The sequence below is a fragment of the Rhinopithecus roxellana genome, chromosome 9 (assembly GCF_007565055.1).
Source record: "Rhinopithecus roxellana isolate Shanxi Qingling chromosome 9, ASM756505v1, whole genome shotgun sequence".
Lineage (NCBI taxonomy): Eukaryota > Metazoa > Chordata > Mammalia > Primates > Cercopithecidae > Rhinopithecus > Rhinopithecus roxellana.
Window position 1 is genome coordinate 85,746,400 of NC_044557.1, and position 25,604 is coordinate 85,772,003.

General features: G+C 48.1%; 1 long non-coding RNA gene across 1 annotated transcript in view; it reads left to right on the forward strand.

The window, feature by feature from the left end:
* LOC115899589 overlaps positions 1-25,604 on the forward strand; it is a 31,720-nt gene that overhangs the window by 2,297 nt on the left and 3,819 nt on the right. The window contains exon 2 of the long non-coding RNA XR_004059238.1: positions 16,913-17,011. This is a non-coding gene — a long non-coding RNA (uncharacterized LOC115899589). The remainder of the gene's footprint in view (positions 1-16,912; positions 17,012-25,604) is intronic.

Here is a 25,604-nt window from a genome sequence, read left to right on the forward strand (position 1 = left end):
TCCTCCTGCCTCGACCTTCCAAAGTGCTGGGGTTACAGGCGTGAGCCACTGCGCCCGGCAAAAAAAAATTTAAATTAATAGGGCATCATGGCATGCACCTGTGTTCCCAGCCACTCTAGAGGCTGAGGCAGGAGAATGGCTTGAGCCCAGCAGGTCACGGCTGCAGTGAGTGGTGATTGTGCCACTGCAATCCAGTGTAAGCAACAGAGCAAGACCCTGTCTCAAAAAAAAAGTTTTGGAGAGGCCAAAGTGGGCGGATCATGAGGTCAGGAGTTTGAGACCAGCCTGGCCAATGTAGTGAAACCCCATCTCTACTAAAAATACAAAAATTAGCCGGGCATGGTGGTGTGCGCCTGCAGTCCCAGCTACTCAGGAGACTGAGGCAGGAGAATCGCTTGAACTCGGAAGGCAGAGGTTGTAGTGAGCAGATGCAGCACCACTGCACTCCAGCCTGGGCAATAAAGCGAGATTCCATCTCAAAAAAAAAAAAAAAAAAGGCTGGGCGCAGTGGCTCAAGCCTGTAATCCCAGCACTTTGGGAGGCCGAGACGGGCGGATCACGAGGTCAGGAGATCGAGACCATCCTGGCTAATACGGTGAAACCCCGTCTCTACTAAAAAAATACAAAAAACTAGCCGGGCGAGGTGGCGGGCGCCTGTAGTCCCAGCTACTCGGGAGGCTGAGGCAGGAGAATGGCGTAAACCCGGGAGGCGGAGTTTGCAGTGAGCTGAGATCTGGCCACTGCACTCCAGCCTGGGTGACAGAGCGAGACTCCTTCTCAAAAAAAAAAAAAAAAAAAAAAAAAAAAAAAAAAAAAAAAAATGTAAAAAAGGAAACAAGCTTTAAACCTAAATGGCAGAATTCAAGACTTATCCTTGAGAACTTCCCGGCTCTGGAAAAAGCTCAGTGAGTTAGTCTCATCCTGTCGTTAGCTCCATTTTTTAGGGGCTCACTTTGTCTTCCCGACAGTGCCTCTGCACCATTCTCATGGGCATCCCAGGGTGGTGCAAGGCAGTCTTCTGCACTTCCCAGAATGCCCTGTTGGCTGGCTTCTGGGTAGGTTCTGCAAATTGGAGGCCCCTGTGAAAGATTGCTGTGGGGTGGGAAGAAGAAGCCTTGTTTATCTGCCTGCTGGCTGCAGGGTAGTGACTGCAGTGGGCTTATAGGGATCACCACCTGCACATGTAGTGCTTTGAGCGGCTTCACTCTTCAGTGTCTGCTCAACAGTGGCAGCCTTGGAGTCCTTTGGGAGGAAGTGTGGGCTCCAGGCCAGGGGCAGTCCCAGCTTCCTGATCTTTAGGTAGCATCTCCTCCCTTTTGCTCTATAGCACCTCTCCCTTCTCAGTCATGTGCCTCCAGCGCTAACAATACCCTTGAAAACAATTCTGGGCCAGGCGCAGTGACTCACACCTGTAATCCCAACACTTTGGGAGGCTGAGACAGGCAGATCGCTTGAGGTCAGGAGTTTGAGACCAGCCTGCCCAACGTGGTGAAACCCCGTCTCTACTAAAAATACAAAAGTTAGCCGGGCATGGTGGTACATGCCTGTAATCCCAGCTACTCGGGAGACTGAGGCAGGAGAATTGCTTGAACCCAGGAGGCGGAGGTTGTAGTGAGCTGAGATCACACCACTGCGCTCCAGCCTGGGCAACAGAGGAAGACTCACTCTCAAAAAAATAAAAATAGAAATAGCTGAGAAGTTTCTGCCTTCCTGATTGAGCGTTGAAACATTCATACTTGGAGCCTGGAGTGGTCCTTGGAAACACCCACAAAAATGAGGATCTGGGGCTGTTTATCTGAATTGATTGCGCTGGTACGTAGAGAAGCCCTCACTGACAGCATGCCCTGGCAAAATAGTTACTGAAACCATCACGTCATTGCCTGCATGGAGTGTCCATTGAAGGCAAAGTTGCCACAAGTGGCCACCATGGTGGGAATGGTGGCCACAAAGCTTGTGGGATGGGCCAGTTGCTTCTGATTGCATTGGAGAGATTTCAGAAAGAAAAAAGCTCAATAAAAGCTCAGGCATTCTCAGATCAAGCATGATGAAAGAACCAGTTTGTGTGATGGCCAGAAGAGACCCTTACTTTTGTAGCCTAGAGGTTGATGGGGCCTGGAGGCGGAGGTTACAATGAGATATCACGCCACTGCACTCCAGCCTGGGCGACAGAGCAAGACCCTGTCTCAAAAAACGAAACAAAACAAAAAAACTTACTACAAAGCTACAGTAATCAAAACAGTGTGGTACTGGCATAAAGACAAACATACGGCCGGGGATGGTGGCTCACGCCTGTAATCCCAGCACTTTGGGAGGCCGAGATGGGCGGATCACAAGGTCAGGAGATCGAGACCATCCTGACTAACGCAGTGAAACCCCGTCTCTACTAAAAGTACAAAAAAATTAGCCGGGTGTGGTGGCGGGCGCCTATAGTCCCAGCTACTCGGGAGGCTGAGGCAGGAGAATGGCGTGAACCTGGGAGATGGAGCTTGCAGTGAGCCGAGGTCGCGCCACTGCACTCCAGCCTGGGCGACAGAGCAAGACTCCACCTCAAAAAAAAAAATAAAAAATAAAGACAAACATACAGACCAATGGATTAGCATAGATAGCCCAGAAACAAATCCTTGCACATATGGTCCAATTATTTTCAATAAGGATGCGAAGACCATTCAATGGGAAGAAGTATTTTCAACAAATGTGCTGGGAAAGCTGGATATCCATATGCAAAAGAATGAAGTTGGACCCTCATCTGATACCATGTGCAAACATTAAAATGGATTGAAGACTGAAGTGAAAGTTATAAAACTATAAATTTTTTAGAAAATATAGAAGAAAAGCTTCATGACACTGGGTTTGGCAGTTATTTCTTAGATAACCAAAGGTACAGGCAGCAAAAGAAAAAATAGACAAATTGGACTTCATGAAAAATTTTAAAATCTGTACATGAAAAGACACTATCAGCCGGGCGCAGTGGCTCACACCTGTAATCCTAACACTTTGGGAGGCCAAGATGGGTGGATCACCAGAGATCAAGAGTTCAAGACCAACCTGGGCAACATGGTCAAACCCCTTCTCTACTAAAAATACAAAAATTAGCCAGGCCCAACGCGGTGGCTCACGCCTGTAATCCCAGCACTTTGAGAGGCCAAGGTGGGCGGATTACCTGAGGTCAGGAGTTGAAGACCAGCCTGGCCAACATGGGTGAAATCTCATCTCTACTAAAAAGACAAAAATTAGCCAGGCGTGGTGGCACACACCTGTGATCCCAGCTACTCGAGACTGAGGAGAATTGCTTGACCTCGGGAGACAGAGGTAGCAGTGAGCTGAGATTGTGCCACTGCTCTCCAGCCTGACCGACAGAGTGAGACTCTGTTGCAAAAACAAAAAAAAGTCCGGGCACAGTGGCTCACACCTGTAATCCCAGCACTTTGGGAGGCCAAGCTGGGCAGATTACCCGAGGTCAGAAGTTCGAGACCAGCGTGGCCAACATGGTAAAATCGCATCTCTACTAAAAGTACAAAAATTAGCCAGGAATGGTGGCACACACCTCTAATCCCAGCTGCGCAGGAGAATTGCTTGAGCCCAGGAGACAGAGGTTACATGAGCCAAGATCATGCCACTGCACTCCAGCCTGGCTGACAAAAAAGTCCAGGCACAGTGGCTCACGCATGTAATCCCAGCACTTTGGGAGGCCAAGGCGGGTGGACCACCTGAGGTCAGGAGTTCAAGACCAGCCTGTCCTACATGGTGAAACCCTGTCTCTACTAAAAATACAAAAATTAGCCAGGTGTGGTGGTGCATGCCTGTAATCTCAGCTACTTGGGAGGCTGAGGCAGAATAATCACTTGAACCCAGAAGATGGAGGTTGCAGTGAGCCGAGATTGCGCCACTGAACTCCAGCCTGGGCAACAGAGCGAGACTCCCTCTCAAAAAAAAAAAAAAAAAAAAAAATTAGCTGGGTATGGTGGTGCACGTGCCTGTAGTCCCAGCTACTTGGGAGACTGAGGCAGGAGAATTTCTTAAACCCCGCAGGCAGAGGTTGCAGTGAGCTGAGATTGCCCCACTGCACTCCAGCCTGGGCAACAGAGCAAGACTCCATCTCAAAAAAAAAGGACACTATCAACAGAGTAAAAGGGCAACCCACAGAAGGGGAGAAAATATTTGCAAATCATACCTCCAATAAGGGATGACTAATATCTAGAATATAGAGAGAACTTCGAAAACTCAACAACAAAAACAATCTGATTTAAAAATCGGCAAAGGACTTGAATAGGTATTTCTCCAAAGAAGATATACAAATGGCCAATAAGTACACGAAAAAATATTCAACATCACTGTCATCAGGGAAATGAAAATCAAAACTACAGTGAAATACAACCTCACACCCATTGGGATGAGTACTATCGAAAAAGCAGAAAAAGCCCAGCATGGAGCGTGGTGATGTGCCTCTGTAATCCCAGTCACTCCCTCCACTTGATTTGTATTCCTGGAGGAAATTTGCATAATCCCTGTATCTAGTTGGCAGATAGCAGAGATGTAGCCTCAGTCTTTCCTTTAAAAATTTTGCTTCAGGCAGGGCATAGTGGCTCACACCTATAATCCCAGCACTTTGGGAGGCCAAGGTGGGTAGATCATGAGAGCAGGAATTTGAGATCAGCCTGGCCAATATGGTGAAACGGCATCTCTACTAAAAATATAAGAATCAGCCGGGCGTGGTGGCACAAGCCTGTAATCCCAGCTGTTTGGGAGGCTGAGGCAGGAGGATCATTTAAACCCAGGAGGCAGAGGTTTGGAGGCTGAAGTGAGAGGATTGCTTGAGTCCAACATGTGAAGGCTGCAGTGAGCTGTGATTGTGCCAGTGCACCCCAGGGTGGGTGACAGAGCAAGACCCTGTCTCAAAATAATAATAATAACAAATTATAACAAAATAATAAAATTAACAATATAATGTTAATATATGTTAATATAAAATAGTAATGTTAATATATGTTATAAATATTTTACCATGATAAAAACATTTTAAAATCATATATCAACTCTTGCCGTTCTCCTATTGAAAACTCTCCAATGACTTCCCACTCCATCATCCCATGGGATGGGTCCACCGTGCTGGACCACAAGGCTCTGGACAGTATGACTCCCACCAGCCTCTCCCCTTGGCCCAGATTGCTTGCTCCTACCCCTTTCCTTAGCTTCCAGGCCCCCCAATCCCTGCATGGAGCCCTTAGCAGCTCTGTGAGCTCCCTGCCTGTTGGCAGCCATCACAGCAACGGGCTCTGGTGTGCCCCTTGTTATCCCTGTATTCAGGCCATTATCTGTAATGACAGCCTGGCATAATTTTATTTTCACAATTTGTATAATTATATTCTATTGAGCTAAATGATCATTATCATTAAATATTTATTAAGCACTTCTAGCTGTGCAAACATAATAAGATGTGGCCTCAGCTCTTAAAATCTTCCTTCCTAATTCCAACCCAAATTCATTTCAACTTAAGCTATTCTTCTTTCTTGGAGAAAGAGGGAACTTCCGTGTTTTGTCTAGGGTTTTGCACGCCCGAGCTTATCGGAACTTCTTAGTAATGCTGTGGAGCAGATGCTGTTGACTTCAGTTCACAGATAAGGAAACAATCAGGCTGAGGAAGCTAGTATTAATAAGTAGCAGAGGTAGGATTTGCGTGTGGGTCTTTTTTACACAAAGCCTCTCCCTCTCCTTTCATGGACTATGTTAGCCAAGTTTTCTAGAATAGGCAACTTCCTTTTTAAAAAATCCTGTTTACACGTTAGGTGCCAAACACTGTGCTAACCCAGTGGGAGAAACATATGCTCAAAAAGATCACTCTCAGGCCGGGCGCAGTGGCTCAAGCCTGTAATCCCAGCACTTTGGGAGGCTGAGACGGGCGGATCACAAGGTCAGGAGATCGAGACCATCCTGGCTAACACGGTGAAACCCCATCTCTACTAAAAAAAAATACAAAAAAATAGCCGGGTGAGGTGGCGGGTGCCTGTAGTCCCAGCTACTCGGGAGGCTGAGGCAGGAGAATGACGTAAACCTGGGAGGTGGAGCTTGCAGTGAGCTGAAATCTGGCCACTGCACTCCAGCCTGGGTGACAGAGTGAGACTCCGTCTCAAAAAAAAAAAAAAAAAGATCACTCTCAGACCAGGCGTGGTGCGCCTGTAATCCCAAGCCTTTGGGAGGATGAGATCTGAGGACTACTTGCGGCCTGGGCAAGTAGTTTGAGACGAGCCTGGGCAACATAGTGAGAACCCTTCTCTACAAAAACTTAAAAACTAGCCAGGCCTGGTGGCGTGTGACTACAGGCTGCAGTGAGCTATGATTGTGCCACTGCACTCCAGCCTGGGTGACAGAATGAGACCCTATCTCTAAAAACAAAACAAAACTCTTAAGCAGTATCCTAAGTCAGGGTCCAAGCAGTAATGGAAATGGGTGAAGCTGACAGGTGAGTGATAGAGAATGGAGAGGTCTGTAGCAAACTTGACCACTCTGGCTCATCCAAGAGGGCAGCCCAATTTTGCCATGAGGCAATGTGGGATCAGTGAGTGCTGTTCCAGTCTTCAATTTGGATTTATAAGTAAAATCTCCAACTTTATATGTTGGCAACTTTGGCATTCCTTGCCTTAAACCTCACTGCCCCTCGCACCCCAGTTTATTTCAGTAGGCATTAGATATCTAACGTCCTTATAAAATCAGAGGATACAGGCTGGGCGCGGTGGTTCACACCTGTAATCCCAGCACTTTGGGAGACTGAGGCGGGTGGATCACGAGGTCAGGAGATAGAAACCATCCTGGTTAACCTGGTGAAACCCCATCTCTACTAAAAATACAAAAAAAAAAAAAAAAAAGTAGCCAGGTGTGGTGGTGGGCAGCTGTAGTCCCAGATACTCGGGAGACTGAGGCAGGAGAATGGCGTGAACCCGGGAGGCGGAGCTTGCAGTGAGCCGAGATCGTGCCACTGCACTCTAGCCTGGGCGACAGAGAGAGAGTCCGTCCCCCCAAAAAAAGATATTTTCTTCAGTAAAAAGACAAAGCTGTCTGGGCACAGTGGCTACACCTGTAAGGAGAATTACTTGAACCCAGGAGGTAGAGGCTGCAGTGAGCTGAGATCATACCACTGCATTCCAGCCTGGGCAACAGAGCAAGACACCGTCTCAAAAAAAGAAACAAACAAAAAAAGCTTTGAGGCCTGATGAAGCAATGTGGAAACTGCCCTTTCCCTTTGTTCTTATCTAATGCAGTCACAAAGCCTGGAGCAGTAGCAGCCATTTTTGAACCATGAGGCAATAAGCATGAAGCCTAAAACCAGCATGCCAAGAATGACAAAGAAGAAAGACTGAAATATCTAAGGCCCTTGCAGACGCCCTTACTGCATCAGTTCCAGACTTGGCTCCCACAGCTCCAGATGTGGCCATGGCCACATTATACATAAGCTTGATGGAATAAGCGCTAACACAGCACCTTAGAGCTGCTGGAAAAGAGACCAATGGACATGTACGAATGGGAGATCCTGCCACTTACTGATTACAGGTCTCCTGTGTAGAAGGTGTCCTTTGATAAGCATTCACATGGAATACAAATCTCCTCACATCTCTCCCCAGTTCGAGAGGTTCATCCACACACCCCCACCCCTGAGACCTTCTTGTCTTTCTGTCTCCAAACATGTTCTTTCCAAGTTCCTGAACTTTCAAAGTGTTAGTGACTGTCCCTGAACTGGAGTAGACCTAACCCTTCCTGCTTTGCTTTTTTTTTTTTTTTTTTTTTTTTTTTTTTTTTTTTTTTTTTTGAGACGGAGTTTCGTTCTCGTTGCCTAGGCTGGAATGTGATGGTGTGATCTCGGCTCACCACAACCTCTGCCTCCCGAGTTCAAGTGATTCTCCTGCTTCAGCCTCCTGAATAGCTGGAATTACAGGCATGCGCCACCACAGCTGGCTAATTTTGTATTTTTAGTAGAGACGGGGGTTTCTCCATGTTGGTCAGGCTAGTCTTGAACTCCTGACCTCAGGTCATCCACCCACCTTGACCTCCCAAAGTGCTGGGATTACAGGCATGAGCCACTGCGCCCAGCCACGACCCTTCTGGCTTTCTCTCCATCCAGGCAGGTGGCCCACTGGGGGACTTTCCCTTCACCTCTGCCTTTCAGTCGCATTCTAAAATGAAGCTGCTATGCTCCAGTGTTCCACTGCTGACTGGTGCCAGCGTATTTACAAAACAGTATTTTAACTGGGACTGTATCTTTCTTCATTCTTCTGCCCACGGAGAATCCCCATGAAGCCATATCTGTGGGGAGTGGGTAAGGAGGTGATGGAGTGGAAGGGGTGCTGTGGGAGTCTGAGCCCCCTGCTCCTGTGACTTACCTGTGTTCCTGGGAGCTGCTCAAGGCTGATCTTCCCCTTGACGGTGCAGTGTGGTGTGTGGCTCGATGGGCCACATCCCACCTGATTCAGATCACAGCTGGCTCAGGTCACACCCTCATTTGGGGTCCCAGAGTCTGGCATTTGTTCTCTACCAGTACCTGGTAGCAAATCTGAAGCTATGTAATGTTTAAATGGAGAATAGTCATTTGCAGAGGAGGGTATATCTTTGCTCCAAACCCCTTGGTGTCTGTGCTATGACTTTTTTTTGAGACAGAGTCTTGCTCTTGTTCCCCGGGCTGGAGAGCAATGGCGGGATCTCAGCTCACTGCAACCTCCACCTCTTGGGTTCAGCGGTTCTCCTGCCTCAGCCTCCTGAGTAGCTGGGATTATAGGCACCCACCACCACGCACAGCTAATTTTTTGTATTTTTTTAGTAAAGACTTTAAATTTAAAGATGTTTAAATTTCACCATGTTGGCCAGGCTGGTCTTGAACTCCTGACCTCAGGTGATCCACCCCACCTTGACCTTCCCAAAGTGCTGGGATTACAGGAGGGAGCCACCTCACCCAGCCTGTGCTGTGACTGTTATACTGGGCCCTACCAGAACTCACAGGAGCATGACCTGTCACAGACACCCTGAGCGCCCCTGGACCTGCAGGGCTATCTGTCAAATGGGCCAGAGCAGCATACTCAAATGTGGTCGCTATTATCTCTCAAACTCAAGGAAAGCCACCAGCGCAGGACACCCAAGTCCAGATGTCATTCTACTAGCTTAGCTAAGCAAACAGTTGGAGCCATCCCAGCTGTCGAAGCTAACACGCTGGATAGACTCTCTTGCAAGTCAGCTATGTTGGTAACTAGAGGCTCTGGATTGACCCATTAGAATCCACTCCCATATATTCCCCAGCTTTCTGCTGGTAAAAACGGATCGATATCCGACAATTCCTTCAGCATCTGAACTTCTCCCAAATCAGGTGTTTTTTTGTTTCTTTTTTTTTTTTTTTTTGGAGACAGTGAGTCTCACTTAGTAGCCCAGGCTGGAGAACAGTGACATGATCTCAACTCACTGCAACCTCCGCCTCCCAGGTTCAAGTGATTCTTGTGCCTCAGCCTCCCGAGTAGCTGGGACTACAGGCATGTGCCACCACGCCCAGCTAATTTTTATATTTTTAATAGAGATGGGGTTTTGCCATGTTGGCCAGGCTGGTCTTGACGTTCTGGCCTCAAAAGATCCACCCACCTCAGCCTCCCAAAGTTCTGGGATTACAGGCGTGAGCCACCGCATGTGGCCTATAGTAAGTTTTGAAATCAGGAAGCGTGATTCCTCCAGCTTTGTTCTTTTTCAAGATAGTTTTGGTTGTTTGGGGTCCCTTGAATTTTAGGATGGATGTTTCTATTTCTACAGAAAACACTGTTGGCTGATATATTATTTTAACTTAGGGTGTAGTAAGCATAGAAACAGGAGACCAGGTAGGAGGCAGTTCAGGGAGAAATTGATAATGCTTCTGGATGGAGAGGTGGCATTGGATGCAGGGAAGCCTGTACAATTTGGGAAGTGTTTGGATGGTGAAATCAATAGGATTTAGTGATGGATTGGATGGGTTAGGAGTGAAAAAAGGAATCAAGAATGACTGCTCATGCTGGGCATGGTGGCTCACACCTGTAATCTCAGCACTGTGGGAGGCTGAGGCAGGCAGATCATCAGAGGCCAGGAGTTCGAGACCAGCCTGGCTAACATGGTGAAGCCCTTTCTCTATTAAAAAAAAAAAAAAAAAAAAAATATATATATATATATATATATATATATACACATACATACACGCACACACACATATACACACACACACACACACAAATTAGGTGTGGTGGCATGCACCTGTAATCCCAGCTACTGGGGAGGCTGAGGCAGGAGAATCGCTTGAACCCAGGAGGCAGAGGTTACAGTGAGCTGAGATCACGCCATTGCACTCCAGCCTGGGTGACAAGAGCAAAACTCCATCTCAAAAACAAAAAAAGAATGACTCCTTAGTTTGGGGTTAGAGCAAATAGTGGTGCCTATTTCTGGAATGGGGAAGACGAGAAGGAATAGGTTTGGGGACAGAGGTATCCAGAGTTATATGAGGGCATAGAAGTCCAAGATGGCTATAAGACAGCCAGGTGGGAAGGTCAGTGGAGGCTCAGGGGGACATGCAGGCTGGGATAGAAATGTGAGTATCCCCAGATAGGTGGCCTGTAGGGTCGTGAGACTGGTAGGGTGACTGAGCGAGGAGAGTAGTCGGAGAAGGGGAGAATAACCCACTTGGTTATTTCACATTTAGGGCCAGACTTGCTTTGTTTACCATTGATCTGAGCGTGAAAATCAAGTGAAAATCAAAAGGAAGCCGGGAGCTGCGCCTCCTCCGTGACTGCAGATCCTGGGTAGATGTTTTTCTGCTGCAGTGAGACCCCTGACTTTGTGTGGGCAGTGGGACCAAAGGGGCATGTGCAGTGATAAGTTGCTAAATACTGGCATTCTCATTAGCCTTGGGGTCTGGAAACCCCCATCCACCAGACACAGCCCACTTCCAGCTCCTCTGCTCTCCATGCTAGGACTTTGAACACCCTTTCTTCATGCCTCTCCTCCTCCCGAAGAGTTTGCTAACTGCCTGCTCCCGCAGGCCTCAGGCCACCTCTTCCTGTGCACCCCTCCTGCAGCCCACCCCATGCCTGCCCCTACGTGGGCCTTGTCTGTGCAGCTGGAGCCCCTGGAACCTGTAGAGCCCCTGGAGATGGGAATGTGGTTTTCTTTTTTTTTTGAGACAGAATCTTGTTTTGTTGCCCAGGTTGCAGTATAATGGTGTGATCTCGGCGCACTGCAACCTCCGCCTCCTGGGTTCAAGCGATTCTCCTGCCTCAGCCTCCCAAGTAGCTGGGATACAGGCACCCACCACCATACCCAGCTAAATTTTGTATTTTTAGTAGAGACAGGGTTTCACCATGACAGGGTTTCACCATGTTGGCCAGGCTGGTCTCGAACTCCTGACCTCAAATGATCTGCCTGCCTTGGCCTCCCAAAGTGCTGAGATTACAGGCATTAGCCACTGCACCCAGCCGGGAATGTGTTTTATTCATCTTTGTGTCCTGGTGCCCGGTATGGAGCCTGGAAAATGGGTTTCTAGACCCATTTTCTAGACCGACAGATTAAGGAGTAATTAAAAGTTTTTTTCATTAATATTTGAATTTCTGGCCATGTATTCTTTGAGTAATTTTTTTTTTTTTTTTTTTTTTTTTTTTGAGACAGTATCTCGCTTTGTCGCCCAGGCTGGAGTGCAGTGGCACAATCTTGGCTTACTGCGGCCTCTACCTCCCAGGCATCCTCTCACCTCAGCCTCTTGAGTGGCCACGACTACAGGAGTTCGCCATCACACCCAGCTAATTTTTGTAGTTTTTGTAGAGACAGTTTCATCATGTTGCCCAGACTGGTATGAGACTCCTCCTGAGCTTAAGCAATCCTCCCACCTCAGCCTCCCAAAGTGGTGGGATTACAGATGTGCGCTACCATGCTCAGTGGTATATTTAAAGTAACAAAAGCTGGCAGAACACGGTGGCACATACCTATAATCCCAACACTTTGGGAGTCTGAGGCAGGAGGATCACTTAAGCCCAGAAGTTCAAGAGCAGCCTGGGGAACATGGTGAGACCTCAACTCTAAATAGTTTTTAAAATTAGCCAGATGTGGTGCTGGGCACCTATAGTCCTAGCTACTTAGGAGGATAAGATGGGAGAATCACTTGAGCCAGGAGTTTGAGGCTGCAGTGAGCTGTGATTGCACCCCTGAACTCTAGCCTGGGGGACAGAGCAAGACCCTATCTCTAAAAAAAAAAGCAGAAAAACAAAAAAGGTTGGGTGCGGTGGCTCACACCTGTAATCCCAGCATTTTGGGAAGTCCAGGCAGGTGGATCACCTGAGGTCAGGAGTTCGAGACCAGCCTGACCAACATGGTGAAACCCTGTCTCTATTAAAAATACAGAAATTAGCCAGGCGTGGTGGCGTGTGCCTGTAGTCTCAGCCACTTGGGAGGCTGAGACAGGAGAATCACTTGAACCTGGGAGGTGGAGGTTGCAGTGAGCCGAGATGGCGCCATTGCACTCCAGCCTAGGCAACAAGAATGAGACTCCTTCTCAAAAAAAAAAAAATAGAGTAGGCATCTGCAGTGGCCAGCACTGGGCCAGGAGCCAGGATGTGCACTCTGCAAGACTCATGATCCAGTGGTACCCAATGTTAGAGAGTGAGGTGTGGCAACTGCTGCCCTCACACACTGCTGGTGGCAATGTGATATATTCCAAACACTTTGTAAAATAGGTTGCAGTTCTTAAAAAGCTAACCATCCTCTTACCATGGGAGCCAGCAATTTTACTTCTGTTATTTACTCAAAGAAACAAACAGGTACATCCACACAGGATTGTCCCTGAATGTTCATTTCAGCTTTATTCATAATAACTATGACTGGAGACAACTCAAACACCTGTGAGCAGAGAGACTGTTCACAAACCATGGCACATCCCTGCACGGAACAGCAACAGCGGGAGAAGCAACTGGCACACACAGCCACCTAGAGGACTCAGAAGCACGGTGCCAAGGGAAGCCAGACACAGAAGAGCACTCCCTGCAGGACCACGTTACATGAAATTCTAGATCAGGCTGAGCACATTCACAGTGACGGGAAACAGATCCTTGGTTGCCTGCCAGGGTAGGGATGGGGGCTGACTACCAAGGGGCATGGTGGAAATGTCTGTATTTTGATTGTGAAAGTGGTTATAAGGGTGTATACACTTGTCAAAACTAATTACATTGTGCACTTAAAAGGGATGCCTTTTACTCTATGAAATTATGTCATAATGAAGTTGATTTAAAAGAAAAGACCCTGTTGGTTGGGCACGGTGGCTCATGCCTGTAATCCCAGCACTTTGGGAGGCTGAGGAGGGCGGATCACGAGGTCAGGAGATCAAGACCATCCTGGCTAACACGGTGAAACCCCATCTCTACTAAAAATACAAAAAATTAGCCAGGTGTGGTGGCGGGCGCCTGTAGTCCCAGCTACTCGAGAGGCTGAGGTAGGAGAATTGCCTGAACCTGGGAGGCAGAAGTTGCAGTGAGATAAGGTTGCACCACTGCACCCAGCCTGGGCGACAGAGCGAGACTCCATCTCAAAAAAAAAAAAAAAAGGAAAAAAAGAAAAGGCCCTGTCATTGCTCTTATGGAGCCAGGGGTGGAGGACAGGGGTGAGGGGTGTAATTCAAGTTATGACAGAAATGCACATGGAGTCACAATCTGTGATGAAGCCACAGGGACTCTGAAGATATCACAGTGTGAACTGGCAGCGTATGGTTGGCAATGGGGCAGGGGGCTGGGGCCGGAGGGAGAGCCCCAGGGTCAGAGAATGGCTTGTGCAGATGCTGTGCATAAAAGACAAGGACTTGTAAAACAGAAAATTTAGGCCGGGCGCGGTGGTTCACGCCCGTAATCCCAGCTACTTGGGAGGCTGAGGGCAGGAGAATTGCTTGAACCGGGAGGCAGACGTTGCACTCCAGCCTGGGCAACAAGGGCAAAACTCCATGTCAAAGAAAAAAAAAAAAGAAGAAAGAAAATGAAAAATTAGCCGGACGTAGTGGCATGTGTCTGCAGTTCCAGCTACTCGGGAGGCTGAGGCAGGAGGATCGCTTGAGCTCAGGAGTTCCAAGCTGCAGTGAGCTATGATTGCATCACTGCACTCCAGCTTGGGTGACAAAGTGAAACCGCATCTCTAAAACAACAACAACAACATAACAAAAATAAGGACCCAATGCAGGAGCCCCAGGAAGCCAGCCTGCTGAGGGGAAGGTTGGGAAAGGTGGGGAGGGGAGTTTCAAGACAACAGAGATGGGGTCCAACCTGGGACAGATCGTTACCCTCGTCACTAGCATCATGATCATCACTACAGTCTTCCTATCACCAAAGCAACACCTCTCCAGTGTAGAAAAAAGCAGATAGGCAAAAAGAAGGAAAAGAGTCTGGGCGCAGTGGCTTACACCTGTAATGCCAGCATTTTAGGAGGCCAAGGGAGGTGGATCACTTAAAGTCAGGAGTTCGAGACCAGCCTGGGCATGATGGCAAACCCCCTCTCTACCAAAATTACAAAAATTAGCTGGCCGTGGTGGCACGTGCCTGTAATGGAATCCCAGCTACTCAGGAGACTGAGGCAGGAGAATTGCTTGAACCTGGGAGGAGGAGGTTGCAGTGAGCCGAGATCGCTCTGCTGCACTCCAGCCTGAGCAACAGAGCAAGACTCTGTCTCAAAAAAAAAGAAAAAAGAAAGAAAAAGAAAAACCTCATGCTTCCATCCACGATCCTGCCTCACTCAGATTTCTGGTATGTGCCCCTCCAGACCTTTCCTATTGATTTAGACCTTGAAGGACAAAGAGGAGCTCACCAAGGAGGGAAGGTGCTTGGGCCTGAGGAGCAGCCTGGATGATGGTGGGTGGTGGAGTGAGCTCCATGCAGAGGATCCTGCTAGGAGTCCCGCGCCTCCATGCCCTGTGAGTTCCCCAGGACCAGGGAGAGAAGGCCAGGCCACAATCCCAGCCGCAGTTGGAGATGCAGAGTGACTGGAGGGAGTGAGAGGGGAGGGGTTCCGGGACTGGGGCTTTGATGTAGGAAAGCGCCACTGTCCGCTTGGAGGCATGCCCTTAGGCTTACTCGCTCTTGACTTGCAAACCACAAAACAATTTTTTTTTTTGAGATAGTCTCCCTCTGTTGTCCAGGCTGGAGTGCAGTGGTGCCATCTCGGCTCACTGCAACCTCCATCTCTTGGGTTCAAGCAATTGTCCTGTCTCAGCCTCCCGAGTAGCTGGAACTACAGCCACACGCTACCACGCCCAGCTAGTTTTGGTAGTTTTCAGTAGAGACGGGGTTTCACCATATTAGCCAGGCTGGTCTGAAACTCCTGACCTCGTGATCCGCCCACCTCAGCCTCCAAAGTGCTGGGATTACAGGCATGAGCCACTGCACCTGGCATCAAACCACAAAACTCTTAATTGCATCCAGCAGTGAGTAGGCTTAGACATCTTTCGGGAATCAGCCCCCACCCTGGGCACTCATGTGTCTTCCACATGGCCAGATTCCTCTCCAGGCAGTGCCTGCTAAATGTCTCCTGGTGTCTCCGACACCCCTATTGTCCTTCCCTCTGCTGGTCGCCACCACAGTAAAAACCTTCTGTTTCTAATCAGTGCCTTGGCGCTTTCTTGGCCAGCTGGAAACCACAATTAGCAGCAACCTGGGGGGCCTGGAGGCAAGGGCCTGGTTTGGGCCCCACTCTGCTGCTGACCTGCCAAGAGACCTGGGGGGCAGCTGCCTCTTGGCACCCCAGGTTCTCCTCCACTGTGGTACTGTCAAGGAGAACTAAAGGCTGTGGCATGCTTTCACTTGGCAAAGACCCTTCCCGCACTGATGCACCTCCCGCCCCAGCACTGGGGAACTGAACTCAGCCCAGCTGGGGGGCACGTGCAAGACCCTCCCGCTCAGACACAGTAACCCACTCAGCTGTGGATACCTTTCAACACAGGACCCTCAGCGACGCCTCAGGGCTCTCATCCAGCCCTGCCTGCCAACAGGCCCTCTGCCTAACCCCCTCCCCCCGCCACCGAAGGCTTTCTGTTGCGGCTGCTGATTTGCTGCACAGTTTCGTTCTTTCCATCTGGGGTTTGGAAGAACAGGTGATCCAGTGGTGCTTGTTAGAGCACAGTAAGGCAGAGGTGTTCAGGCCCCTTATGATAGGTGCGGGGACCACTGCAACAGCGTCTTGCAGTCGGGGAGAGAGTGGGCTCAACTCCGAATACAGCAGGGGCAAGTGAGGATTTACATACAGCCAAGGAGCAGGATGGGGAACAGCAGATGCAAAATTACTAAGAGAAAGCACTGGGAGTAAGGGGATGCGGGCTAAACCAGCCTAGCAGGGTGCTTGCTGAAGACAGGCCAGGATGCTCAGACACCACCTGGAGGGCAGAGGGAATGAGTAACCTAATTGGTTATCAAGGGTGGGGTAAACTGACTTAGAAGAGTTCTTTGCTAAAACTCAGCCATGCGCAGTGGCTCATGCCTATAATTCCAACACTTTGATAGGCTGAGGCAAGTTTATCGCTTGCCTCAAGGATTGGTCAGGAGTTCGAGACCAGCCTGGCCAACGTGATGAACTCCCATTGCTACTAAAAATACAAAAATGAGCCAGGCGTGGTGGCAGGCACCTATAATCCCAGTTACTTGGGGTGGCTGAGGCAGGAGAATCCCTTGAACCAGGGAGGCGGAGGTTGCAGTGAGCTGAGATCATGCCACTGGGCGACAGAGTGAGACTGTCTCAAAAAAAGAGGAGTTCTTTGCTAAAACTGGATTTTATAAGGAAGTGCACAGATGGGCCTTGGAGAGGTTTCTGAAGTTGACTAAAGATTGGCCAAGCAAAGAATCTTTGTCCATTTTCCTGGTCTGGTGGCATTAGGCAGTTGCTTTAGCTCTCTGGGCTCATCTTTCCCCAGCTGTAAAAGAAGAACAGAACCTACCTGCAGGGCAGAGTGAGAACAGAGCCAGCCAGTGTGAAGAGGGCTCTCCAGAGCTTGGCGCAGAGCTCACAGCAGGTGAATATCTGTCCCTCCATGCATTAATTTTTCCCATGTGTGAACAGCTGCCAGGAAAGTCACTTTAGACCAGCATAATTACTAACAAATTTCCCTTTCACTCTCAGAAATGTTCTGGCTTGAATGACAAATGATATTGTTACCCTATTGCCAATGAACCACCTCAATCCTTTCTCACTTTCTTTTTTTTTTCAGAGAGGGTCTCGCTCTGTCACCCAGGCTGCAGTGGCTTGATCTCAGCTCACTGTAACCTCCACCTCCTGGGTTCAAGAAATTCTCATGCTTCAGCCTCTCAAGTAGCTGGGATTACAGGCGTGCGTGACCACACCTGGCTAATTTTTGTATTTTTAGCAGATAATAGGGTTTCACCATGTTGGCCAGGCTGGTTTTGAACTCCTGACCTCAAGTGATCTGCCTGCCTTGGCCTCCCAAAGTGCTGGGATTACAGGCATGAGCCACCATGTCCGGCCCCCTTTCTCACTTTGGAAGGAACTATTTACGTAAGTGCTTGTTTTATGTCACTTTACAGATTGGCAACCTGAAGGCGGGTGTGAGTCAGCATCCCTCAGTAGCAGGGAGTGAGTGGGAGCGGGGAAGGAGCCATACAGATTCCAGACGCACCTCAGATCCTGGTCGGTGTGCTTAGGATTCATCCCAATTATGTTTACAAGTCATTCATTCACTCACTCATTTTTATTTTTATTTTATTTTGATTTTTAAATCTGTTTTCATACACCATTTCTGGCACCATATTTTTATTTGTAATTGAACAGCATCTTGCTCTATTGCTCAGGCAGGAGGGCAGTGGTGCAGTCTCAACTCAGTGCAGCCTTGACCTCCTGGGCTCAAGCAATCCTCTGGCCTCAGCCTTCTGAGTAGCTGGGACTACTGGTGCATGCCCCAATGCCCAACTAATTTTTTTTTTTTTTTTTAAAGATAGGGTCTCACGGCCGGGCGTGGTGGCTCATGGCTGTAATTCCAGCACTTTGGGAGGCTGAGGCGGGCGGATCACAAGGACAGGAGATTGAGATCATCCTGGCTAACATGGTGAAACCCAGTCTCTACTAAAAATACAAAAAAATTAGCCAGGCATGGTGGCGGGTACCTGTAGTCCCAGCTACTCAGGAGGCTGAGGTGGGAGAATGGCGTGAACCTGGGAGGCAGAGCTTGCAGTGAGCCGACATTGCACCACTGTACTCCAGCCTGGGCAACAGAGTGAGACTCTGTCTCAAAAAAAAAAAAAAAAAAAGAAGATAGCATCTCACTCTGTGGCCCAGGCTGATCTCGAACTTGTGGGCTCAAGTGATCCTCCTGCCTTGGCCTCCCAAAGTGCTGGGACTGCAGATGTAAGCTATGGCGCCCAGCCTTAAGTTTACATTTCTTAAATGACAAGATGTTTAGCCCTTTAGTGGATCCTTCCTTTTTTTTTTCTTTTTTCAAGAAGTCTTTTGAGCATTATTATTTTGAAGGTCAAGTAAGGTTTATTAGTGAGGGTTCTTCCAGAGAAACAGAATCAACAGGGAATTGGGCTGGGTGCGGTGGCTCACGCCTGTAATCCCAGCACTTTGGGAGGCTGAGGCGGGTGGATCACTTTAGGTCAGGAGTTCAAAACCAGCCTGGCCAACATAGTGAAACCCTGTCTCTACTAAAAATACAAACAATTAGCCAGGCATGGTAGCAAGTGCCTGTAATCTCACCTACTCAGGAAGCCGAGGCAGGAGAATCACTTGAACCTGCGAGGTGGAGGTTGCAGTGAGCCGAGACCGTGCCTCTGAACTCCCACCTGCCAACAAGAGCAAAACTCATCTCAAAAACAAAAAAAAGTCCGGGCGCAGTGGCTCACGCCTGTAATCCCAACGCTTTGGGAGGCTGAGGCAGGCGAATCACCTGAGGTCGGGAGTTCGAGACCAGCCTGATCAACATGGAGAAACCCTGTCTCTACTAAAAATACAAAATTAGCCAGGCATGGTTAATTACAGGTACATGCCTGTAATTCCAGCTACTCGGGAGACTGAGGCAGGAGAATTGCTTGAACCCAGGAGGCAGATATTGTGGTGAGCCGAGATCGTGTCATTGTACTCCAGCCTGGGCAATAAGAGCGAAACTCTGTATCAAAAAACAAAACAAAACAAAAACCACACAACAGGGAAATGGTTCTTAGGATCACAGAGGCGAAGTCCCATGATAAACCGTCTGCAAGCTGGAAAAATGGAGAAGCTGAGAGCCTGGCTCAGTGCAGATCTGGCAGCCTCAGAACCAGGGAAGCTGACAGTATAGGCCCCAGTCTGAAGCTAAAGGCCTGAGGGACCCCAGGAGGCCACTGGTGCAACAGAGTCTGCACCTAGAGTCTGAAAAACAGAGAACCTGTCCGAGGACAGCAAGAGAAAAGGTGTCCTGGCTGGGCACAGTGGCTCATGCCTATAATCCCAGCACTTTGGGAGGCCGAGGCTCGTGGATCACAAGGTCAAGAGATCAAGACCATCCTGGCCAACATGGCAAAATGCTGTCTCTACTAAAAATACAAAAATTAGCTGGGCATGGTGGTGCACGCCTGTAATCCCAGCTACTCGGGAGGCCGAGGCAGGAGAATTGCTTGAACCCGGGAGGCAGAGGTTGCAGTGAGCTGAGATCATGCCACTGCACTCCAGACTGGCAACAGAGCGAGACTCCATCTCAAAAAAATAAATAAATAAAATAAAGAAAAAAAAAAAAGAGAAGGTGTCCTGCTCCAGAAGGGAGGGAGAGCAGAGAGAGCCAGTGCCCCCTCTTCCACTTGTTCATCCCAACTGGGCACCCAACCAGTTGGACCTTCATTAAGGGTGGGTCTCCCTCTCTCAGGCCACTGACTCACCCACTAATCTTCCTTGGAAAGATCCTCACAGACACTCAGAAATAATGATCCACCAGCCAGTCAAGTTGACACCTGAAATTAACCATCAAGTCTCTTGGGACTTCTTCTTCACCTTGATTTCAAGCAACAAGCAACAGTTCCAATAACTACAACTAACAAAGTTAGCGCATTCAGGAAAAGCCAGTCAAAAGAGAAGGGCTGGGCGCATTGGCTCACACCTGTAATCCCAGCGCTTTGGAAGGCTGAGGCGGGCAGATCACTTGAGGCCAAGACCAGCCTGGTCAACATGGCGAAACCTTGTCTCTACCAAAAATACAAAAATTAGCCGGGCATGGTGGTGTGCGTCTGTAATCCCAGCTACTCAGGAGGCTGAGGTAGGAGGATTGCTTGAACCCTGAGTAGAGGTTGTGGTGAGCCGAGATGGTGCCACTGCACTCCAGCCTGGGCAATAGAGCGAGACTCGGTCTCAAACAAAAACAAACAAAAAGCAGAGAAGTAGGCCTGGCACAGCGGCTCATGACTGTAATCCCAGCGCTTTGGGAGGCTGAGGCGGGTGGATCACTTGAGGCCAGGAGATCAAGACCAGCCTGGCCAACATGGTGAAACTCTGTCTCTACTAAAAATACAAAAATTAGACAGTCGTAGTGGTGTGTGCCTGTAATCCCAGCTACTCAGGAGGCTGAGGCAGGAGAATTGCTTGAACCTGGAAGGCGGAGGTTGCAGTGAGCCGAGATCACACCACTGCACTGCAGCCTGGGCAGCAGAGACTACTTCTCAAAAGTAAACAAATGAAAACAAAAGCAAAGAAGGCGCCACCACTCCCTCATCAGTGGGTAAAGGCCATCTCAGTGTGCCTGAGGCCTCTGTCATCAGGTTTCTCCCTCTTCCCGCATGGCCTGGAAGAAGCTTCAGTCCCAGGGCTGGGAGCTTACAACGCTGTGACAGTGCCTCTACTTTGGCCTGGAATCACATCAGCTCAATGTGGCCACCCCAGTGGGAGACCCCGCTGATAAGAAACTCTTTGGCTGTTTTTGATGTGCTTGATTAATAACGTGGATGAGAAGACAAAGCAATGATTTCTTAATACTTGTGGCATATAGGGCAGGGCTCTTATTCATACCCTGTTTGGGCTGTGCAAGTTGTATTGACGTACTGGAAAGATATAGACTGGGTGCAGTGGCTCACGCCTGTAATCCCAGCACTTTGGGAAGCAGAGGCAGGCGGATCACCTGAGGTCAGGAGTTTGAGACCAGCCTGACCAACACGAAGAAACCCCATCTCTACTAAAAATACAAAAAAATTAGCCAGGCATGGTGGCGGGTGCCTGTAATCCCAGCTACTCAGGAGGCTGAGGCAGGAGAATCACTTGAACCCAGGAGGCGGAGGTTGCGGTGAACCAAGATTGAGCCATTGCACTCCAGCCTGGGAAACAAGAGCGAAACTCTATCTGAAAAAAAAAAAAAGAAGAAGAAGAAGAAACAGATATTTGGCAGTATGTAGCTAAGGCCTTAAAAGTGGGCTTAGTCCTTGCTTCAGAAGTCTGCCTCTGGGCCTGTCTCTGAGGAGATAATCAGAAGTTTGCAAAAAGCAATATGCACAAATATTCATAGCAGTTTTAATAGTCTGATTGGGGCCGAGCGCGGTGGCTCAAACCTGTAATCCCAGCACTTTGGGAGGCCGAGACGGGCGGATCACGACGTCAGAAGATCGAGACCATCCTGGCTAACACGGTGAAACCCCATCTCTACTAAAAAATACAAAAAATTAGCTGGGCGTGGTGGCGGGTGCCTGTAGTCCCAGCTGCTCGGGAGGCTGAGGCAGGAGAATGGTGTAAACCCGGGAGGCGGAGCTTGCAGTGAGCTGAGATCCGGCCACTGCACTCCAGCCCTAGGCGACAGAGCAAGACTCCGTCTCAAAAAAAAAAAAAGTCTGATTGGAATCTTTTGTTGAGTAGAAGGGACAGTGGTGTTATTGACCTCAGAAATAAACACTTTACATAAAGGCTTTTTTTTTTTTTTTTTGAAACAGAGTCTTGCCCTGTCACCCAGGCTGGAGTGCAGTGAGTGGCACGATCTCAGCTCATCACAATCTCCGCCTCCCGGGTTCAAGCGATTCTCCTGGCCTCAGCCTCCGGAGTAGCTGGGATTACAGGCACCTGCCACCATGCCTGGCTAATATTTTGTGTTTTTGGTAGAGATAGGGTTTCATCATGTTGGCCAAACTGGTCTGGAACTCCTGACCTCAGGTGATCTGCCTGCCTCGGCCTCCCAAAGTGCTGGGATTACAGGCGTGAGCCCTGCACCCAGCCCATAAAGGCTTTTTTTTTTTTTTTTTTTTTGATACGGAGTCTCGCTCTGTCGTCCAGGCTGGAGTGCAGTGGCATGATCTCGGCTCATTGCAAGCTCTGCGTCCTGGGTTCACAACATTCTCCTGCCTCAGCCTCCAGAGTAGCTGGGATTAAAGGCACCTGCCACCATGCCCTGCTCCTTTTTTTTTTTTTTTTTTTTTTTGTATTTTTAGCAGAGACGGGGTTTCACTGTGTTAGCCAGGATGGTCTCGATCTCCTGACCTCGTGATCTGCCCACCTTGGCCTCCCAAAGTGCTGGGATTACAGGCGTGAGCCACTGTGCCCGGCCTATAAAGGCTTTTAAAATGATGGTTATAGGTAACTTTGAACAGCATGAAAAACGCTTTACTTAAATGTAAAAGAACCTTCTTGGTTCTTAGGATCACAGAGGCGAAGTCCCACAATAAGCTGGCTGCAAGCTGGAGAGATTGAAAAGCTAGGAGCCTGGCATCCCATTTTATGGGATGAAGTTATATACATACCATGAATATAACCATTTTAACTGGAAACGTGGACTAGAAAAAGTCTGAAAAGACTTTTGGGAGACAATTCTGTGTGGGTCTCAAGTTTCTTTTTTTTCTTTTTTCTTTTTTTTTTCCATTTTTTATTTCCATAGGTTTTTGGGGACTAGGTTACATGAGTTAGTTACATGAGTAAGTTCTTCAGTGGTGATTTGTGAGATTTGGTGCCCCCATCACCTGAGCAGTATACACTGAAGCCAATTTGTAGTCTTTTATCTCTTACCCCCTTTCCACCCCTTTCCCCCATGTCCCCAAAGTCCGTTGTATTCTTCTTGAACCTTTGCATCTTCATAGCTTACCTTCCAGTTCTGAGTGAGACCATGTGATGTTGGTTTTCCATTCCTGAGTTACTTCACTTAGAATAATAGGCAACAGTTCCATCCAGCTTGTTGCGTATGCAGTATTCTATCATATATATATACCACAGTTTTTTTATCCACTCGTTGACTGATGGGCATTTGCGCTGGTTCCACATTTTTCCAATTGTGAATTGTGCTGCTATAAATGCGTGTGCAAGTATCTTTTTTGAATAATGACTTCTTTTCCTCTGGGTAGATATCCAGTAGTGGGATTGCTGGATCAAATGGTAGTTCTGCTTTTAGTTCTTTAAGTTAGCTCCACACTGTTTTCCGTGGTGGTTGTACTAGTTTACATTCCCACCAGCAGTGCGGAAGTGTTCCCTGTTCACCACATCCATGCCAACATTATAATATTTTAGTTCTTTAAGTTAGCTCCACACTGTTTTCCGTGGTGGTTGTACTAGTTTACATTCCCACCAGCAGTGCGGAAGTGTTCCCTGTTCACCACATCCATGCCAACATTATAATATTTTAGTTCTTTAAGTTAGCTCCACACTGTTTTCCGTGGTGGTTGTACTAGTTTACATTCCCACCAGCAGTGCGGAAGTGTTCCCTGTTCACCACATCCATGCCAACATTATAATATTTTAGTTCTTTAAGTTAGCTCCACACTGTTTTCCGTGGTGGTTGTACTAGTTTACATTCCCACCAGCAGTGCGGAAGTGTTCCCTGTTCACCACATCCATGCCAACATTATAATATTTTAGTTCTTTAAGTTAGCTCCACACTGTTTTCCGTGGTGGTTGTACTAGTTTACATTCCCACCAGCAGTGCGGAAGTGTTCCCTGTTCACCACATCCATGCCAACATTATAATATTTTAGTTCTTTAAGTTAGCTCCACACTGTTTTCCGTGGTGGTTGTACTAGTTTACATTCCCACCAGCAGTGCGGAAGTGTTCCCTGTTCACCACATCCATGCCAACATTATAATCTTTTTATTTTTTGATAATGTCCATTCTTGCAGGAATAAGGTGGTATTGCATTGTGTTTTGTTTTGTTTTGTTTTGTTTGAGACAGAGTTTTGCTCTCATTGCCCAGGCTGGAGTGCAATGGTGCGTTCTCAGCTCACTGCAACCTCCACCTCCTAGGTTCAAGTGGTTCTCCTCCCTCAGCCTCCTGAGTACCTGGGACTACAGGCGCTTGCCACCACGCCCAGCTAATTATTTGTATTTTCAGTAGAGACGGGGTTTCACCATGTTGGCCAGGCTGGTCTCAAACTTCTGACCTCCGTTGATCAGCCAGCCTCGTCCTCCCAAAGTGCTGGGATTACAGGCGTGAGCCACCGCACCCGACCTGGTTCCATATGAATTTTAGGATTGTTTTTTCTAGTTTTATGAAGAACAATGGTGGTATTTTGATGGGAATTGCATTGAATTTGTAGATTGCTTTTGGCAGTCTGGTCATTTTCACAATATTGATTCTACCCATCCATAAGCATGAGATGTGTTTCCATTTGTTTGTGTTGTCTATGATTTCTTTCAGCAGTGCTTTGTAGTTTTCCTTGTAGAGGTCTTTCACGTCCTTTGTTAGGTATATTCCTAAGTTTTTTATTTTTATTTTTGAAGCTATTATAAAAGGGGTTGAGTTCTTGATTTTCCATGGGGATGATGTGAAAGTGATCCAGGTGCATGCCACACACTCAGTAGGTTTGCATCATAGCTGAGGAATCCTGAGCTTAGGAAGCCCTAAACTTTTATAATGGGCTGCAAGCAAACCTGCTGTATGAGTCCGTTTACACATTGCTATAAAGAACTACCTGAGGCCAGGCATGGTGGCTCACACTTGTAATCCCAGCACTTTGGGAGGCCAAGGTGGGTGGATCACAAGGTCAGGAGTTCAAGATCAGCCTGGCCAAGATGGTGAAACTCCATCTCTACTAAAAATACAAAAAAAATTAGCCAGGTGTGGTGGCGGGTGCCTGTAATCCCAGCTACTAGGGAGACTGAGGCAGAGAATTGCTTGAACCCGGGAGGCAGATGTTGCAGTGAGCTGAGATCATGCCACTGCACTCCAGCCTGAGTGACAGAGTGAAACTCCATCTCAAAAAAAAAAAAAAAGAAAAAAGAACTACCTGAGACTGGGTAATTCATAAAGAAAGGAGGCTTAATTGACTCAGTTTCATAGACTGTACAGGAAGCATGACTGGGGAGGTCTCAGGAAACTTACCACCATATGTTTCAGGTGGGACTGACCCCATCCGACACCAGTAGCTGACCAGTCAGAACAGTCCAGCCTACAGCTTATAGTGATTTTTTGTATTTTTAGTAAAGACGGAGTTTCACCATGTTGGCCAGGCTGGTCTTGAACTCCTGGCCTCAAGTGATCTGCCTGCCTTGGCCTCCCAAAGTGTTGGGATTATAGGTGTCAACCACTGCATCCAGCCTCTCTTCCATTTTTAAGGATCTTTGTGATTACATTGGCTTCACCCAAATAATCTAGAACAATTGAACAATCTCCTATTTGAACATCAGTTGAGTAGCAACTCTAATTTCATCTGCAGCCTTAATTCTCTTT